The sequence below is a fragment of the Lissotriton helveticus genome, chromosome 2_1, assembly GCF_964261635.1.
Source record: "Lissotriton helveticus chromosome 2_1, aLisHel1.1, whole genome shotgun sequence".
In the NCBI taxonomy this organism is placed as follows: domain Eukaryota; kingdom Metazoa; phylum Chordata; class Amphibia; order Caudata; family Salamandridae; genus Lissotriton; species Lissotriton helveticus.
In genome coordinates, this window is record NC_136059.1 from 168200550 (window position 1) to 168216581 (window position 16032).

Genomic DNA, 16032 nt, shown 5'->3' on the forward strand with positions numbered 1-16032 from the left:
ACAAGAGAAAACGATAAGATGATCAGAAACACAAAACACAAAAACGCCAGTACAGGATGTAAATAACCTGGCCCAGCCCAGCCTCCTTCGGCCCCAGACGGCCACAGACGGTCCCGCCCTTGTCCCGGGCTTCTCCCGGGACGCTCCCGCTTAGCGGGTACTAACCTTCCCTTAAATAGATAGTCCGTGGGATTACAGGCGGGGCGTGGAGGCCAGGGAGAGCGGCCAGGTGACGGGTGGCGCGGTCAGCAGAGGCTTCTGGTACACGAAGTCCTGCCCCGCTCGCTCGCAGCCCTGTACCTTCACACGCCGCACAGACAGGCTCCTGTGGCTCCGGTGCGCAGCGGGACCCGCGAAGCGGGTTCCGCAAGTAGTAGGATTTTAAGAGGGGTCCAGCTAAGTCCACGACCCTCCACTGATACTCGACAATAAAAAACAAGGTTTCCCACGACGTGCAGTCCTCGCAGTCTTTTTGTGGTTACAGGCGGGGCGTGGAGGCCAGGGAGAGCGGCCAGGTGACGGGTGGCGCGGTCAGCAGAGGCTTCTGGTACACGAAGTCCTGCCCCGCTCGCTCGCAGCCCTGTACCTTCACACGCCGCACAGACAGGCTCCTGTGGCTCCGGTGCGCAGCGGGACCCGCGAAGCGGGTTCCGCAAGTAGTAGGATTTTAAGAGGGGTCCAGCTAAGTCCACGACCCTCCGCTGATACTCGACAATAAAAAACAAGGTTTCCCACGACGTGCAGTCCTCGCAGTCTTTTTGTGGTTACAGGCGGGGCGTGGAGGCCAGGGAGAGCGGCCAGGTGACGGGTGGCGCGGTAAGCAGAGGCTTCTGGTACACAAAGTCCTGCCCCGCTCGCTCGCAGCCCTGTACCTTCACACGCCGCACAGACAGGCTCCTGTGGCTCCGGTGCGCAGCGGGACCCGCGAAGCGGGTTCCGCAAGTAGTAGGTTTTTAAGAGGGGTCCAGCTAAGTCCACGACTCTCCGCTGATACTCGACAATAAAAAACAAGGTTTCCCACGACGTGCAGTCCTCGCAGTCTTTTTGTGGTTACAGGCGGGGCGTGGAGGCCAGGGAGAGCGTCCAGGTGACGGGTGGCGCGGTCAGCAGAGGCTTCTGGTACACGAAGTCCTGCCCCGCTCGCTCGCAGCCCTGTACCTTCACACGCCGCACAGACAGGCTCCTGTGGCTCCGGTGCGCAGCGGGACCCGCGATGCGGGTTCCGCAAGTAGTGTAGGATTTTAAGAGGGGTCCAGCTAAGTCCACGACCCTCCGCTGATACTCGACAATAAAAAACAAGGTTTCCCACGACGTGCAGTCCTCGCAGTCTTTTTGTGGTTACAGGCGGGGCGTGGAGGCCAGGGAGAGCGGCCAGGTGACGGGTGGCGCGGTCAGCAGAGGCTTCTGGTACACGAAGTCCTGCCCCGCTCGCTCGCAGCCCTGTACCTTCACACGCCGCACAGACAGGCTCCTGTGGCTCCGGTGCGAAGCGGGTTCCGCAAGTAGTAGGATTTTAAGAGGGGTCCAGCTAAGTCCACGACCCTCCGCTGATACTCGACAATAAAAAACAAGGTGTTTCCCCTTCCACCCCCCCCCCCCCCCATTGGTTGGGAAAAACATAAGTTCAGTGGCCCTTTGGCGCCTGCTGTTGGCGCTGTCTAATCCCGAACACCAGGTTTTGTTTGCATCTCGTGCCTGTTTTTCCCCCACCCTACTCTTCCTGTCTCCTTATCTCATTCTTGCAGGTTCTGTTTTGTCCCTGTTGTCTCCCATAGTGACTGCTTCCTCAGTGTTTCCCTACATGGCTTTTCTCCACCTCTCAATCCTCTCTTCTGTCTTGCTCAAAAACAAGTTCTGGTCACCAAAAGTGAGTGATGGCACTTGAAAACACCGGCACAAATTAAGCACTGCGATCCCCTCAATCTCCTACATAGGCAGCCCACGACATCCTAAAGTTCCAACCCCTAAACCTACTACCCCACATAAATCGGTGTCTTTTTCCAACTTGCAGCCCCGGCATATGAGCCTGGACAATTTCATTTGAAGTCGTTTTTGTAACTTCACATGCAGTTCTTTGTTTAAAACATTTCGGATGCTGCAGGCTTAGTTTCGAGTGAGTAAACCTGCTTTTTAATTGAGCTCTTCGTTATGCTTCAGTGTCCTTCTTTCGTCTGCAGCTCCAAGCGCCTCTCCTAAACCTCGGATCACTTTTCTCACTTACAGAATCATTGGTCCGAGTGCTGTATAATGTCCCGGACGGAGATGCTGCCCCCTCCGTCATGCAGGACTCCACCTCCATTTCAACGCACCCTTTTCCACTCTGCAGGTTCCAATTAATTGGTTTCCGAGTCCAGAAGGTGTGGTGTCTGCAGGGTTCACCGGCCAGCGCATCCCTGGGCCGATAGCGCAGGCTCAGCTGTCAATCAGGGATGCGGTCAGCGCTCTAGTTGCTAGGGAACGTCCTGCCCGGACTGTCTGATTCTCCTCCCGTGTTTATTGCTAATAAAGCCGGCAGCAAGCATCCTGCCGCACGCACGGACGGCTGCTCCAAAGCGCCCTGATTAAATCTGCCGCATCTTGAAGGCGCAGCTAGCAGGGCTGAGACGAGCCGGGCATCAGCGCCCCCTGGAAGGGCCAGGCCTGCTTCCTGTCATTACCGTCCGCTGCCAGGAAGGCAGCCCCGGCAGGTTCATCACGGCTGCGGGCAGGGGGACCTCGGCTGCTTGTTGGCCTTTCAGCGCGCTAATTGATGCAATCTTTAAAAGTTCATGTCTCCGGAAAGAGCGCGTCGCCCTTCTCAGGTGGAATGAATGCATTACAGTTTATGCAGGAGTTCTTTTATGTATATGTAACCATGATCGGATTCCCTTATTAGCTTTATGTGCGGCTTTGTAAGTATTTACATCTTTTACATCATTTAGATGCCACAATAGACAAAGCAGTCGGAGTAACATTACTTCGTTGTAGCTTTGAGCACAGCCTGGCACAGAACATGCGTCCATTTCTAACGATAATGGCATTACTCCTAGTCCTACTCCCTCGCCTTCCTTCGGTACAAATGAGGCCCCGCCTCCCACCCAGACCCACCCCCAGCATAAAAACTCTGCCCGCCCCCACCTCCACCTGTACATAAACACGCTGAGGTAGCACTCAGTTGAACCGCACCGGGAGGGAGGTAGGGTCCTCGAAGGAAGGCGAGGGAGTAGGACTAGGAGTAATGCCATTATCGTTAGAAATGGACGCATTACCTCCCGTCCGTCCCTCGCCTTCCTTCGGAACAAATGAGGACATAGCAAGCAGAGGATAACAGAGACGGACAACTGAGTGACAAAGAACACAAAACAGTGCCCCAAACACAGCAGTTCAACATCCCAGGCCTCTGAAAGAGGACAAGACTCCGTGACCCGAACCCCCACAGGAGGAACCACCCCCAAAAGAGCAAGAGCCGCCAATACTGTGGAACGAAACCAACTACCAGGAAGGCAAACAACACCTGAGTCGGACCGAGCGAACAAACAAAGAAACCTCCACCCGGAAGGACCCAGCAACCAGCAGGCACCACAGCAAAAAGGCGCCGGACAGCCAAACTGACCAAACGAGCCTCAGGCAAGGAAGGAGCAGGACCGAACACAGGCAAAACCAACCCGTGACAGAGCCAAAATGCCGAGACACCGGAGGGACAAAGAACGGAACCGGACCCAAAACTAACAGATCCGAACAGCCCAGACAGAAGGGAAACATCCAAGACAGGGCCCGCAATACCCCCAAGCGCCCCACAGGGGCAACGACAGTCCAAAGCAGAGCCGCCGACCACACCGACTCTCCAAGGATGAAAGGCCAAGAGAACACATGAGGACACGAACCCGTGACCAAGAACCGGAACACAGGCCGCCACAGTGCGCGCAGCAGGTCAGGCAGCCACTCGACCAGATCAGAGGGAAGACGAATCAGTGGTCGGAAATGCATCTCCTATGGCAGCGTTAAAAACCTGCATACTATCTCAGCTTGAGGAAGCCGGCAACTCAACTAGAGAACTATATAAAATCCTTAATACCTTTACCAATCCTTCGGCTTGCGAAAGCCCCGACACTTTCTCCCAAGAGTTGTGCAATAAAATTTCTCAATTTTTCGAGGAAAAGATCGAAACTATCTATGATAAAATCCTGGCCAAACATTCCAATATTTCGGAAAACCATAGTATTTTATGCCAAAAAACCCCCACAGAAACCTTCAATGACATCCCAGAAGCCACGGAGAGCGATATTTTATCACTACTGAGCGACATGAAATCTGGCTCCCCTCATAATCTTCTCCCTGCCAGACTCACAAATAATCTGAGCAGAGTATTATACCCGATCATCCAAAAAATCCTCAACCTTTCCTTTAAAGAAGGTAAACTTCTGCAGCAATGGAAAGAGGCAGTTGTGAATCCGATACGTAAAAATACCATCTCTCCCTGGACGGAACTCTCCAACCTCCGCCCCATCTCTCTTCTGCCCCTCCTGAGCAAGTTGGCAGAGAAATTTGTTAACATCCAGATTTCCGGTTTCATAGAGGCGACAGGGGGCCTGGACCAATCTCAATCTGGGTTCAGGCCCAACTACAGCACCGAATCAGCTCTCCTCTCCGTGACTGATAACATCAAAATGTCACAGGATAGAGGAGACTCAATGATTCTGGTGCTGTTAGACCTGTCAGCCGCTTTTGATACTGTTTCTCATAAAATCTTGTTGAGCCGACTGCAAGGAGTGGGCATTGGAGGTCTGGCCCTGGCATGGTTGGAGAGTTTCCTCTCCGGACGATCACAATCTGTCAGCCTGGGCCCCTACCATTCCATCTCTAGGGCGCTCACGAAGGGGGTGCCACAGGGCTCATGTCTAAGCCCCACATTATTTAATGTGTATGTGGCCCCCCTTGCTGAGATTGTGAGGAAGTATGGATTCACACCAGTGTCTTACGCCGACGACACTCAACTCCTCTACCCTTTCCATGCCCTTAATTCTAATGTTAGGGAAAATTTTGCGGAAGGTATGAGGGCTGTTTCAAATTGGATGGCCTCCAACTACCTCCAATGCATGTCGGGAAGACAGAGGTGATGCTCTTTGGGAAAGCTAACATACTCTGGTCTCCCGACTGGTGGCCTATGGACTTAGGACCTGTACCCTCTCCAAAACTTACAGTCAAAAATCTGGGTGTGAAATTGGATCAAAACCTAACCCTAAAAGAACACGTAAACGTGATCGCTGGAGGCTGTTTCCGCACTATTGGCCTGCTTAGACGAGTTTTCCCTCTCTTACCAGACACCTATAGAAAGACCCTTGTGCAGACCCTGGTCATAAGTCGATTAGACTATTGTAACGGGCTCCTGATACAAGCCAATGAGGATGCCATCAATCGATTACAGGTGGTCCAGAACACGGCGGCCAGATTGATCCTGAATGCTCCCTCAAGAACATCTTCCAGACCCCTGTTGAGAGAACTACACTGGCTCCCTATACGCCAACGTGTTAAATTTAAGATCTGCTGCACTGTCCATAAGTGCCTGTTTGGAAACGGTCCCAATTACTTAACTCAAAAACTACAGCTTTATAAACCGGACCGAGATCTGCGGTCAAGCAATCAACTTCTGCTAAAACCCCCTTTTGTCAAAAAGACCAGACAAGGTGGCCGAGCTTTCTCCTTAATGGGACCGACCTTATGGAACAACTTGCCCCTTAGCCTCAGACAGACCACCAATCATCTATCATTTAGAAAAAGGCTAAAAACCAACTTGTTTGCAGAAGATTAATCTACTGTAATGCCATCACTGTAACCTCTAGCTCTTCTGCAATGCCCCTGTTTTTGCACCAACTTAGTGAGCAAAGCGCGGAGATACCCCGTACGGGGTCGATTCTTGCGCTATACAAGAAATCAAATAAATAAATAAATAAATAACACCAGGCCCAAAAGGCCCACAAACACCAAGCACAGGACAGCCAAGAGGAGGACCGACGGGAAGCCCGCAAGCCACCGCCAACCTGACCGGAACCCCCAACACAGCCGAATCCAGGTGCACAAACGCCAGGCAGCAGGCTCAAACTCCGCACAGAACCCAGGGGAAGAGCCCAAAACCCCAAAGGGCACGGAGCCACCGGAAGGAACCTCCACCGAGCGCAATACTGCCCGAACAGGAGAGGAAAACAAAGAGCCCAAGGCCAACGGGGAGCAGCCAGCAACCCCCGAGCACAGACCCACATAGCCCGCACAGGAAAGGCCAGAGCAGTGGAAATGCCGGGAAGGGGAAGTCGAGAGAAAACCCAGGATGAAGTAAGGAACCAGCAAAGCAGAACTGCCAGCACACAGGTCACCCACCAAGGCAGAGAGCTGACAGACCCAGCACCCAGACCCCAGCCCATGGAAACAGGACCCAGGCAACCAAGGACAAGGACCAGAAACAGGACCCATCCGATTGAGGCAGAGGACCAAGCCACTGGAACGACCACAGAGCCAACACCCACAGAACCGCAGAGACCCCTGAAGGGGCACCAGGGCAAGCCCCAACGACACAACAGCACCAGCAAGAGGACCCCTAGGAGAGCAGCAGGAACCAGAACTGTAAACCGAACCGACCCCAGCCAAGCCCAGAACAGGCCGGCGAACGAAGCCACCACAAGCGGAGCCGGAAGAGCCAGCGAACACCCAGCCAGAAGGCAACAGTGGCCGAGCCACCAGGAGGGAACCCCCGGGGACGGACCGACAAGGGCAGCAAGGACAACAGACCCCGGAGACCAACCCAACAGGAGCCAGGCGGACAGGCGGAGAAGAAGAAAACGAGCCCAGGGAACCAGAAACACCACAGAAGCCAGGTGCCCCAGCACCCGCAGCCACAGGACCGCCCGAGGAGCCCCGGGACAACAAGGCCGAAACCCATGAAGGAAGAGAGACCAGGCACCCGGACAAGGGAACAGGGCTGAGCACAGTCCGAAGACATGCCCCGACAAACTCCAGACCCAGAGAGGGGACCAGAGAAGACACACCCCGGGCCACCAAAAACCCAATAACCAGAAGAACCACAAAGGACCTCCTGAACATTCCGAGCAAAAAGATACTCCAGCCGCATGCCGCAAGAGGCCGACCAGAGAAGGAAGAGGGAATACCCCTGCCGTATGAAGGAGAGCCACGAGAGCAACCGAACATGCGGGAAGACCCAGGGCGAAGACCCGAGGCTGAAGGGGAAGGACGCAACCCAGAAAACGTGCCTACCACACAGAGAACCACAGGAAACGCAGAAAAGAAGCAGCATCAGAGAAGTGGAGAGACGCGCCCCCCAAAAACCCATGGCACGCCAAAAACCGCCAGGCAGAGCCCACGGGAAAGCAGCCCGAAAGGCCAACACACGGAAGGGAACCGGCCGAAGCCAGGAGTAGACCCCCAGGAGAACCGGAACAGGCACAAAGCCGCAGGACACCCCAGCCCCAGCAACAAAACGGAGCGTGCCCCAAACCCGAGCCCCACCGACAGGAACCCAGCAGATGGAACAAAAGGCAAGTAAACAGGATACCCAGTCCAGGAGAGCCACCCAGCAGGAACCGGAGACGGGCACCGGCAGAGGAACCCTCCCCGAACCAGAAGAACCCGCACCAAGCTGACCCAGCACCCATGAACCACCGCACACAGGACCCCGCCAACAGAAACGTCCCGCAGCCACAGAGGAGGAAATGCCAAAGACGACCACCCACTGACAGGGAACCGACCAGACAGCTGTGACAGGAACCCAACAGGGCACGGCACTCAGAAAAGGAGGCAGCAAGCCAGGGCAAACAAATGGCCAAAACCGCAACCACCCGAAAGCCAGAGAACACACCCACAGCGGGGAGAACGGAGAGGCCCGAGTGCAAGGCACGCGGGAAAGGCAGGACGCCCCATCCCAGGCAAGGCAAGAAGAGGGCCCAAGGCGGCGACACCCAGCCACCACGAGCCACCGCTCGTAGCTGTGTGAGAGACCGTGACTCTGCTTTGGAATCTTACCGTCCGCCTGCTGAAGTGTGAGGAGAGGCGTACTTTGCTCAAAGGTGATTGAAAGGCTGCTGCAACAGGGGCTGGGACTGCGAGACCCAGGGTTCCGCGCAGGATCATCGTAGCGCACCTGGAGTCTCTTCCCGCTTCCCGCCCCTGCTCCTCCCTGATTTTCTGACCTGCCCTTAAAACAGCTCGCGGCCCCCGCTTCGGGGGTGCCGCTCGTAGCTGTGTGAGAGACCGTGACTCTGCTTTGGAATCTTACCGTCCGCCTGCTGAAGTGTGAGGAGAGGCGTACTTTGCTCAAAGGTGATTGAAAGGCTGCTGCAACAGGGGCTGGGACTGCGAGACCCAGGGTTCCGCCCAGGATCATCGTAGCGCACCTGGAGTCTCTTCCCGCCCCTGCTCCTCCCTGATTGTCTGACCTGCCCTTAAAACAGCTCGCGGCCCCCGCTTCGCGGGAGCCGCTCGTAGCTGTGTGAGAGACCGTGACTCTGCTTTGGAATCTTACCGTCCGCCTGCTGAAGTGTGAGGAGAGGCGTACTTTGCTCAAAGGTGATTGAAAGGCTGCTGCAACAGGGGCTGGGACTGCGAGACCCAGGGTTCCGCGCAGGATCATCGTAGCGCACCTGGAGTCTCTTCCCGCCCCTGCTCCTCCCTGATTGTCTGACCTGCCCTTAAAACAGCTCGCGGCCCCGCTTCGCGGGAGCCGCTCGTAGCTGTGTGAGAGGCCGTGACTCTGCTTTGGAATCTTACCGTCCGCCTGCTGAAGTGTGAGGAGAGGCGTACTTTGCTCAAAGGTGATTGAAAGGCTGCTGCAACAGGGGCTGGGACTGCGAGACCCAGGGTTCCGCGCAGGATCATCATAGCGCACCTGGAGTCTCTTCCCGCCCCTGCTCCTCCCTGATTGTCTGACCTGCCCTTAAAACAGCTTGCGGCCCCCGCTTCGCGGGTGCCGCTCGTAGCTGTGTGAGAGGCCGTGACTCTGCTTTGGAATCTTACCGTCCGCCTGCTGAAGTGTGAGGAGAGGCGTACTTTGCTCAAAGGTGATTGAAAGGCTGCTGCAACAGGGGCTGGGACTGCGAGACCCAGGGTTCCGCGCAGGATCATCGTAGCGCACCTGGAGTCTCTTCCCGCCCCCTGCCCCTCCTACAAAAATGTACCACTGACGCATAGCAGGACGCGTGTGCGGGACGCCGGACGAAGCCCAGACAAAGGGCGGACAGTCTTAGACAGTCCGAGACAGACCGAGACTGGACTGGGCGCGCCACTCTGCCCCTGCTGAACCGGTTTTGTTTGGTTGCAGTAAGACTATGTACCCCTGATTATAATTTATTCCCTGGATATACTTGCATTGTATTACGTATGCCCTCTCATATTTTCTGATTGATAAAGAGTGGGTATCAATATTAGTATAAACGAGAATGCCAAAAAAGAATCCTGTGGCGGGGGGTAATACTATGGACAATTATATGGTTCATGTAGTGTCAAAGATTAATAACGAAAGGAGACAATCCTTAGGCCTTAGTCAATCCCCTATTCTATCCCCCCTAAGCCCATCACCAGACTCACCGTGGATTGATATACCTTCTCAGGTTGAGGGAAGTGTAATCCTAGATACTGATACACACGATAATGGTACCTTAAACCAGAGTGTTCACATAACACAAGGACAAGACTCAGCTCTGGAAAATGACTCCGATTCCCAGATAGTTGATACTGAACAAGATTCAAATGTGCTGGAGAGTGATCAGATAAATAATGATGCTGACCCCCCAGCTCAAGTCCCTGCTACTCGTGCTATCAGAAAGTGTAGAAAACCACAAATACATCGTGGTGGAGCTCACTCTGGGAGGAAGAGGGCTGCGTCACCTGTGAGAAGCAAGGAAAAAAGTAGGGGGAAAGGAGAAGATGCTGAGAAGTTAAACGTGGATGAAGAGCTATTATCCAGGATAGCAGAATTAATTGATATTAAATTTAAAGCTTTAATTAAACCAGTAGTGGCTAAACTGGATAAGCTATCTGCGGACGTAAAGAAATTAGGCGCAGACCAGAAAAAGATAGTAGAAGAGGTGTTAAACATATCTGTAACAGTCACAAATTTGGCTTCACCCGTAAAAGAGGCCTTTGGACTTGGAATAGAGGGAGGCATAAATTCCAATACTACACAAGCAAATCTATTGGAACAGACCCCAAATACCGTGTCTAATCATTCATTGCCAAGAGAGGTTCAGCCCCTAAACCCTCCTGTAATGTCCGCACCAGGAGTAGAAGAAGATACACTACACTTTATAGAAGATGCGGCACCATTAGTGCTGGTACTGGCAAATGTCCCCCCACTAGCAACAGATCAATCAGAATCCCCCACGGCGCTAACAAGTAAGGCCCTGCATTGGTTATCTGGAAACATGCAGTTGGCCCCATGGCGGAAACAGCAGCTAGTTGGAGACATTAAGTCAGCCAGACGGGTTTCGTGGATAGGGCAAAACCCCAAAAAATTTAAAGGGGACTGTATAATTATACATTTTGTAAACTCTGCTGTTTTACCAAACATTCTACCAAACATCCTGCCGCCGCAGCGCAGGAGAGGTACCATCATTCCTCTCACCCTAGAATTTTTTGGCAAAAAACAACGGAGTATGACATACCCTAAGCCAAGCCATACCCATATCAGGCCAATTTGGCCAGAAACAATTAATGGCTGGGGTTTTGGTGCACCAACTAATAACTGGGGTTACAGTTTGGACAGAAGGGAACGTCCAATACTGACACTTCAACAAGATCATCAACACCCTAGCCACTTCAATAACCGATTTAACATCCCCATTTCCAACAGGTATGATGTCTTTTTTGATGAGGGTGGGCTGGAAGGGGTGGAATGACTACCTGACACACCTCTTAATCCTGACCACAATGATCGCCTGTCAGAAGACGTAGGTTTAGGAAATGACAATCAAATCCTAGAATTGCAAGGTAGTAATTTTGCGATGTTGGGAGTGGCGAATCAGTTAACTGATATAACTAGACCACATAATGATATAAATTCAGTCCCCTTCCCAGTACATACTACGGCCAATTCTGTGAAAGAACGGGTATGTTGCAGCACAGGTCCAATACCCACTAGTTTAGATGTATACGAGAAAGCTGACACAATACAATGTGAACTGCAAAAATGCAAGGAGAGGTTATTATCGTGGAATATAGCTGGACTCCATGACAAATTGAGTGATAAAGGATGGTTGTCTTTTGTCAAAGAATATCCGATAATATGTCTCCAAGAAACTTGGGTAGCAGGAAAAAATGTACATATTGAAGGCTACCAGAGTTTTATTATTCCTGCAGTTCCATCAGCTAGCGGAAGAGCAAAAGGGGGTTTGGCAATTTTTGTTAGCTTGACACTTGTATGCCATAAAGTTGAACACCATTCTGGTAACAGTAATATTCAGGTTTTAGAGTTTAAGAGGGGTAAAACAAAACTTGTACTGATCAACTTTTACAACGCAGTGAATCAGTCCGGAGATTGTAATATTGAGTCTTTGCGTGAATTCCTAAGGGCAAATGTCGGTTCTTTGCCTCGCCAAAAGATAATAGTAGGTGATTTTAACACACATCTATGTGGGAACCCTAGCATGACAATTGTTGGTCAAATGGGTTGTAATAGTACGGAAGGAATTCATTTTGATCACTCACGGAGGGGAACAGAACTAAATGAATTGTTGAATGAAAATAATTTCTTTATAGCAATGTCAATAGTATCGGAGCTAACTGTTTTCCCAACCCCCACATTTAAAGGTCACGCGACAGGGACATACATAGACCATATTTTACTATCGGCAGACTTTGTTAATATTGTTGAGGATTTCTCGATCCAATTGAGCATTTATAGCGACCATAACCCTATATGCATTAAAATGGGTGAGAATACATTTGAAAAACGCAATCCCCGTGAGGATCGAGGTCTTATAAAATGTATCAACGGTAAGCGACGCTTAAAATGGTCAATGGTGGACTGTGAACAGTTTTACCCCTCTATTAATAATGTGTGTAACTATGAACTGTCAGTATGTACATCTCCTGTATCAGCGCCATTACAAATCTTAGCATCTTTCAAGGAGATTGCCAAAAAGGTGGAGTCAATTTTAACGGTACCTACCAAAGGGAAAGTCAACCCAAACAGTAATCCAAAATGGTTTGACAGTGATTGTTCGAAGGCCAGTCGTGAACTTAAAAAAGCCCTAAAAATAAAACCTAGAGACCTAATGCTTGTCAGGGACTTGCGGGTTAGGTATAAGAAGTCACGTGCCAATCGCAAGCGAGCAGTAAAAAAAAGTCTATGGGAGTCTTTGCTAGACCCTGAGACTTTGAAAAACAGCTCGAAGTTCGGGGAGATTATTAATAAGCCTATATTTGACCATACTAGCATTTCCAATGTGGGCACTAACATCCCAGAGGAAGAATGGATTAACCACTTCAGCTCTATTTTTAAAAATAATGAGTCGCAGGCAGAATACAGATTAAATGAAAGTAGTGAAAATGTATTGCTCTTCTCAATTGATGAGGTAATAAAGGGAATTGAAGGGCTAGCAAACAACAAGGCCCCAGGACCTGATGGTCTTCCTCCTGACCTTTTTAAATCTCGTATAGTACTTTGGGCACCGGTCCTTACAGCAGTACTTAATGCGGCTGTGTCATGTGGATGCCCAAAATCATGGGGGGTATCTACTATTGTGCCCGTATTCAAGAAAGGAGACCGTAACAGTCCTCTCTGCTATAGACCAATATCACTAATAAACTCCGTGGTTAAAGTCGTGGGAGGAGTAATTTTGAATAGATTGGTCAGGTGGTCAGAGGAAAACAAAATAATATCCCCAATCCAATACGGATTTAGGCCTGGGCATTCTACGATCTCTCAATGTTTAAATTTATACCTTATCATTGGGAAGTATACTAAGGCCCGGCAAGGAACGATCCACATGGCGTTCATGGATCTTTCCTCGGCCTTCGATTGTGTGAGTCGCGGGAAGCTCTGGGGCGCCATGGCAAAAATGGGTGTGGACCAGAACTTAGTTAATTTGCTAGAAGATATGCATTCTGACACTAAAGCGAATGTCAGATACACACAAGATCTAAATGTGTCAAAAGACTTTGGAGTGTATCGGGGTGTTCGACAAGGATGCATTCTGGCCCCGTTCCTTTTTAACCTCTACATAAATGATTTGGAAGAGCACCTTTTAAGTACTAATACAGACTACCCGTACATTGGCCGAAAGGGACTGCCGGTTCTGCTATATGCGGATGACGCAGTCCTTTTATCTAGGACCGCCAATGGACTTCAAATTTTATTAGACTCCTTTTTTTCTTTTATGAAATACAGAGATTTAAGTATTAATAATTCTAAATCCTACATAATGAAGGTTGGCCAAGGAAATAAAAAACCAAATCGCTTAAATGTAAATGGAGTACAAATCCCTGCAACAAACACATTCTCTTACCTTGGGGTCCTTTTTGACACTCATTTAAATCGGGGACCCGTGATTCAAAAAAAGAAGGGAGAGGTTATCAGGGCAAATGCGGCTATAATGGACTTTGAAAATGGGAAACAGTCCAGTTGCTGCATTACTCCAACTTTACCAGGCCAAAAGTGTTACTACAGCATGCTACGGTAGTGAAATATGGGGATATGCTCCTCTGGAAGCCCTAGAGATAGTTGAAAATAACTTTCTAAAACAATTATTAAGGGTTCCCAGGGGTACGGCAAATTTCTCTGTGCATGAGGAATTGGGGGTCCCCTTCATATGTGACAAAATTGCCGTAAATCCCCTATTATGTTGGATGAATTGCTGGCTAAATGACAACATACCACTCACCCAGCTTATATTAAGAGAAGCACTTACATGGGATAACAGGATGAAGGTTCCCTGGTTAAAGTACTTGTATAAGTGCTTTACTGATTTAGGTCGTCCTGAACTTTTCTTATTTCCTGAATCCATTACTAAATCGGATGTTATTGCGGTCAAGAAGGCTTTTATTGATTCTAGATACCAGGATAGGGAGTCATGTGAATTAAAAAAAGATAGTGTACGAAATCACGTACTAATAAAAAGTACATTGCTTTTGGAACCGTACCTAACATGGCAAATATCTAGTTATGACCATTTTCTATTGACAAGGTTCAGGTTTAACCTGTTTCATTTACTGTTGGCTGTTCCTAGGGGATCTCATCGTGGGCAAGTGTTGCCGGCTTGCGGCTGCGACGATAAGTCTCCGCAAGACCTGGCACACTTTTTGTTTTTTTGTCCCTATTATGTTATACCGAGGAAGTTATATTTAAAACCCTGCTTGAAAATACTGAATTTTCTACAATTTCGCCCTGCACTACACTTCCTTCAGCTGCTAAGAAGTGAATACACCTTGTATATATGTAGTTTTTTAAAACTGGCAATGAAATTCAGAAACAGTATGGAAGGATAAAAGTATTGATACATGAATTGCTATTTCCTGTTTCTTTTTAAGGATTTTTTCAAACATTCTGAATGCTTAATGTAGATCTGTTTTGTTTATGACTCTATTTTATTTGATTTCTTCTTTTAATGAATAATCGTGTTAATAATTGTATAATGTAAATGCTTTTATGGTTGTCAATAAGAACAACCGAATAAAGTTTCTTGACTTGACACCGACGCCAACTCCACGAAACCCCACATCAAGGAGGGCACAGAAGAAGCAGAGAACACACCAGCCAGCGCCACGACAGCGGCCCAGCAGAACAACAGGCCCACCAAGCAGTGCGGCCAGGACAGAGTCCAACAGCACAACCGGAGGAAAGAGGCGACCCCCACCAAGAAGCAAAGCCACTGGAGGGAGAGAGGGACGCACAGCCCAGAAGCGAACGCCCCGGCGCAAACAGAGCGTGCAGAAAAACCTGAAACCAATCAGGACTAACACAGCGCAGAAGGAAGTAGGAGGGCTGAGAAGAGAAAGGCAACGGCAGGCTGCACAGGCAACCGACAAGCAACTGTCAGCAGGGCAGCACCACAGTGGACAAAGCCACACGCACAATGCACATACAACACGTACGAGCAACGCACGACACACACAGCATCAACCCCTACCCTGGGAAAAGGGGCAAGCCCAACCGGGAGGGCCGGGAACACCAAGGAAAGAAACCCACAGGGCCCGCCCAGCATGAAAGAGGAAAAACCCTGCCGACCAGCACAGGAGTCCAGCGACCCACGGCCCGAACGCCCTCCACCCTTGAGCCACACGCAGACCAGAGGCGGGAGAAGGACCCACCACCAAGGACCCAGACGGGAACCAGTTGCACACAGTCCCAGCTGGTTGAGGAGGGGACTCAGAAGGCATCAAACCCCAGAACACAGAACAGGGCAGCCACAATCAAGTCCTGCACCATCCTGAGACAAGAAAGGCAGAATACCCCCCACGGAGCCCAGTGCAACAAGGGAGCAACAGGGGGACCGGAGACCCAGCAGCGGAGGAAGAGGACACCAGCACGCCCCCAACCAACCCCAAGCGACCCCGCAAGGAGCAGACCCAGTGGCAGACAACCGGCAAGGCCACCACCAAAGGGAACCTGGAGCAGAGGCAGGAACAAGAATGGAAGCCAACCAGCGAAAACCAGTGCCACCAAAGGTCTTCACCGAGGCACAGCACCAAGGCCGGCATACACCACTACAGGGCAAGAGAAACGCCCCAGTTGGAAGAAATCAAAAAGAAAACGGGCACAAACCCGCCCTACCTGGTCCCCAGGAAGATAGCACTCCGGGAGGAGGCAGCCACGCAGCCCGACCCGGAAACGCAGCCCCAGCCACAGGAGGACCGCCCAACACCGTCGAGGAGCTCCGAGCCACCGCTCCGCCCCCACACCACGACAGAGACGAGGAGAGGAGGCACCGCCAGGAGAACGCTGCAGAAGGCATCGCCGTAGCAGAGAACCAGACCGAAGACTCCCCGGCACCACCACAGGGAGGAGCTGAAAAGGTAAGTCTCACTAGGGAGACAGAAAAAAAACAGGTGGAG